Source organism: Chenopodium album, chromosome 6 (genome assembly GCF_948465745.1).
Source record: "Chenopodium album chromosome 6, dcCheAlbu1.1, whole genome shotgun sequence".
Classification (NCBI taxonomy): Eukaryota; Viridiplantae; Streptophyta; class Magnoliopsida; order Caryophyllales; family Amaranthaceae; genus Chenopodium; species Chenopodium album.
The window spans coordinates 44,807,055-44,811,926 of record NC_137839.1 but is presented as its reverse complement, the minus strand read 5'-3'; the positions used below and the strand labels follow the sequence as shown (position 1 = coordinate 44,811,926).

Below are 4,872 nucleotides of genomic sequence, written 5' to 3'. Positions count from 1 at the left end.
GAGATTGAACCTGCCCTAATAATAGGCCTCTACTTTATTCAGATCGTATTCATGTGCGCTTTCCGACTAACATGCAATCAATAGGTTTACCCTAAACCTGTTTATCTATTTTGGTTGAATATTAATGCACAAATAAATCTATTATTGGCGATCACTTGAATTATAATCATGTTAACCCTAAACAAGATTATTAATTATCTTATTAAGCGTGATTACAAGTACAAATTCCCTTTAAAAATGCATAAAAAGGTGTGATCAAGCAATAAAAATAAATAACTATAATCAAGCAACATAATAAAAATTATAATCATAATAATTATAAATATAAATAATTATAATAAAATAATCATGTTAAAGTATAATAATAAGAGCAAGATCCTAGACATGATACTAACAAGATTAATAACAAACCCTAGCATGTCACTAAGCATCAAAGATCAAATATATAGCCCTAACATGATACTAACAATCATAAATATTAGAAAGAACATAAAAGTTATCATACTTTTAATCATACTTGATATTAAAGTTACCCTAGACATGACACTAGGAATATCATAATAACAACCTAAGCATGATTTCTAAATCATATTATCAATAAAAACCATTCACTAGTAGAAAAAATGCTATTTGTAACGCCCTATTAGTAACTGACATAAATTATGTTAGTTACTACAAGGATATTAGTAACTGACATAGCTAATGCAGGTTACAAATAAAATAACATCAGTAACTGGCATAACCAAAGTCAGTTACAAATATTAGGTTAAAGATAGGCTGACCAATTATTAGTATGGGCATTAAAAAAGCTAGTTACAAATAGCAAGTCAAACTTTATTGACTTAATTAAATGTAATGGGTTTTATTAAGTCCATTTACTTTTTTTTTTTTTTTTTTTTTTTTTTTTTTGAGAGATTAAGTCCATTTACTAATGCAACTACAATTTTCTTTTTTTTTTTTTTTAGAAATTAGGATATTTTTCCTCCTACGGCATACAACCTACCTTATCAATTACTCCATTTTTTCACAACCACCCCTTTTCATTCTCCTCTGAATTTGCTCTGAAGCTCCTCCAAAACTCAATAATGGAAGTTATCAACAAGGTACGTCCTCGATCTCCTCCTAATTTATTTATATTATAATTAATTCTGATCTAACCGATTATTCAAGAAATAAAAATATGAAATTCTAGGGTTTATTTTCGCTTTTTTTTAAAAAAAAATTTAATTTATTGGGTATTAAGGGGTTTCATTACATGAATCTTTCAAATTTGAAATTTGGGTTTCATAGTAGCAGATTGGGGGCGAGAGTTTTGAGCGCAAGTGAGAGTTTCGAGTAGTGGGATGATTCCGAAATCGTAATTCCTCACCATCATTTGAGTTTGCTGGAATTGCTCTTTAGATATGATACTACATCAGGTCAGCCAACCTCTTAGCTATAATTGAGTTATTTATCTAGTAAAAATATTTATAATTATTAGCTGTGTACTTTTGCTCATTATTAGACATGTAATTGTGGTTGACTTATGTGAATCTAGCCTCTGTAGAATTGGGAATTTTAGGTTGCTGAAGGTCTAAATATAATTTTGATTGTGATGAAATATCATGTGAAAGGTAATTAGATGCCGAGATCTCATCGGGGTAAGGTTTGGTTGAATACGTGCACTTTTAAATGATAGGTATAATTATTATGTTCCAAAACATTTATTAAACATGTCTAATAATGTTTAATAATGTTCTTATTTTGCTTATGTTTTCACATCTAATGTTGTATGTTGTGTTTGCACAATAGAAATATAAAAACATAAGAGACTCTTGAAACTAAAACACCCGAGGGGACTATTTAACAGAATGTACCTTTTCCTTCTTACAAGTCTACACAAAATTTCAAGCATTTAGAAGTTCTCTACTTAGACCTCCCAGTTTTGTGTTGGCTAGGGGCTTCCACTTTGATGTCTATTATGTTGTTTTCTTAATGCTAAGTTTGGTATGTGTTTGTTCCATTCAGGGTTTTATGGGAGCAATGATATCAAATTTGGCATTTGTCTTCCGCAACATATTTTCCAAGAAAGGAATGAAAGGGAAGTCTGTCAGTGGGATGAACTACTACGCTTGTCTGTCGATTCTCTCTCTTGTACTTCTCACTCCATTTGCAATCACCGTGGAGGGACACTAAATGTGGGCTGCTGGATGGGAGAAGGATGTTTCTCAAGTTAGACTCAACTTTATTTGGTAATTTATTTACTCCCCATGATTTTCCCCTTATGTTTGCCGTGTGGTTCCTATTTGGTTATGTATGTGATATGGATCTTTGTTTTTTCTTTTTACTCTTCTTGTAGTTAAGAATCAATATTTTGTATTGTATCTTAATTTTTTTGCACATAAGAATTGATTGGTGTAAATACAGTGGAACTTAGTTGTCAGCATGGTTTGCCTTTGTCTCAACATCTTGGCACTATTAACTTATATCCTAATCAAGTACAAGGACTTTGTAGACCTTGTGTTTGCACTGGTTTTGCCCTCTATAGATTTCTACATGTCCTGGTAAAATATCCAGAAGATGGACAAAAGGGTTCTGTAATCGCTCCCTCAATATTATCTACTTAATTGAGGTTGTTTAGAGGTATCTTGACCTGTAAATTTTCATTTCAATTAGAAGAATTCAATCACTTCAAATTAATATCTGAAGTGTTCACATGGTGTGGTCAAATACTCTAATGTGCACAATAGAGTTCTTTCCCGAGTTGGTAAAATTTCCAATTTAAACTATATAACTTCCTAGATTTCTTACTTTTTATATTTTGGTTTTATCCTTATTACTAGGGGTGAGCAAAAATTCAGGGTACCCTGATATGGAACCGGAACCTGTTCGGAACCGCAGGTTCTAAACCCAGAACCTGTTGATCAGGTTTCGGTTCCGGGTAATAAAATTAGGAACCTGTTGCAACAGGTTCCGGTTCCGGGTTATAAAATTTTGGATCTAGAACCTGTAGGGTACCCTGGTAGTACAAGTTCCCTATAGGGTACATGAAACCGGAACCTATATGGTATTAAAAATTCTAGACAATTAGTGTTGGTTTGTTATATTTAAAGTACTATACTAAAGTTGTAAGCTTTTATTGTGATCATCTATTTTAAAAAAAAATAAATTTGTCACAATTTATCAAGTAACTATTAAACTTACTTTGACAGACAGGGTACCTTGTTTAGGAACCGGAACCTGCAGGTTCCGGTTTCGATTCTCAATTCTTAGGAACAGGTTCCGGTTCCGGTTCATATTTTTAGGAACCTGTTGCAACAGGTTCCGGTTCTGGGTCCTGATATTTTTACAGGGTACCCTGCTACGCTCACCCCTACTTATTACTAGGATCTTGTCCGTTGAGTCTTACACAATACCTGTGTGTTGCTAAATTAATTATATTTGTTTCCAAATAATTAATGATTTTGTCATCCTTTTACTACCAAGATGTTGTTGTTGATTTTTCTATATAGGTGGGTGGTCGCCCAAAGTATGTTTTATCACCTATATAATCAAGTATCATACATGCCGTTAATAAAGAATTGGCATGAATTTTGTAAATGTTGACTTGTTTATTTTGTCTTTCATTTCTTAATTATCAAAGAGCCTTGATGAAGAAAATGTTTTGTACATGCAGGTAAAGCATAAAGATGACACATTTTCCTTAACACTCAACTATCAAGAGTTCACAAAGGTATATGTGACCTTGAGTGTTTCTTTGTTAATCTAGAAGAATACCCCAAAGAAGCTCTTCTATGCATGGATGCTGCCATTCATGAGGTATATCAAGCAGCTCTATTATCTGGTAAAAACCTCAAACATATAGGTTTGCTTATTAGAATTAATTATCTCATGATAACACTTGGTGGCTGTTTGAAACAACCCTTTTTTAATTTGGCTTTTGTTTATGTATATATTTCTTTCCCATGCAGAATTATGTCGCAATATCAAGTACTTAGTGTGAACTGCAGCTATCCCATACAGAACAATCAAATTTGTGAAGCAGACAAAAACGTCAAAATTTGAAGGTTGAACATTGTATCAGTTAACTAACTTTTTTTTTTTTCTTGTTATAGAGTATTATTTATTGTGAATTGTGAGAGAAATATTTGTAATTTACAAGTACATCAATTCAATATAATTTACAAGACGTTGCTTAGAGTTGGTCTTATATTGAATAGATTGATAGTTATTAACCATACATGGTCTTTACATTAAAAAAATATAAATGTAGTGTACGAGCGGTGGCAATAGAGGAATTTGCTACTGCTACCATTTTATTATTATTTTTTTAAACAATAAAAACACTATTCGTAACTGGCGTTAGGCTATGCCAGTTACAAATAATACTTTATTTGTAACCGGCATAACTTAGCGCCAGTTACAAATATTATGCTTTCTAACTTGGATAATAGCCTATTTTTAACTAGCGTTAGGTTAAACCAGTTACGAATAGTACATTATTTGTAACTAACATTAGTCGGTTACGAATAATTATCACTAGTTGTAACGGTGGCATTCGCAACCAACAATGTCAGTTACAAAAAGTCAATTTTGCCAGTTACAAATAGCATTTTTTCTACTAGTGATTAAAGTACTTACTTGGATGCCTCGTACCTCTTTCTAATAACAAAATACACACGTTAATAACTTCAAGGAAAATAATAAACTAAACAATTAAATTAAATAATTGAAAGAGAGATTTGAGACCAAACCCTCATAAATTAAACATTTCACGTCTAGGGCGAAGACAACTTCGAATATGGCTAGGTGTTTCTAAATCTAATGAATGCGGAATTTTTATATTTGAGAGAAGGCTTGTTTAGAAAAGAGAGAGAGAGAGTAATCAAGAAA

The 4,872-nt window shown here is 32.0% G+C and overlaps 1 long non-coding RNA gene across 4 annotated transcripts; it reads left to right on the top strand.

Moving 5' to 3' along the window:
- Positions 1–958: 958 nt before the first annotated feature.
- LOC145634858 (uncharacterized) lies at positions 959–4,177 on the top strand. 4 transcript variants are annotated; one of them, XR_014113639.1, is made up of 5 exons: positions 963–1,103; positions 1,297–1,418; positions 2,008–2,231; positions 3,656–3,823; positions 3,951–4,177. It is a non-coding gene; the product is annotated as an uncharacterized LOC145634858 (long non-coding RNA). The 4 variants fall into 4 exon arrangements; XR_014113638.1 differs by having other exon boundaries at positions 966–1,103; positions 1,291–1,418; XR_014113640.1 differs by having other exon boundaries at positions 989–1,103; positions 1,294–1,418.
- The last annotated feature ends 695 nt before the right edge of the window (positions 4,178–4,872 follow it).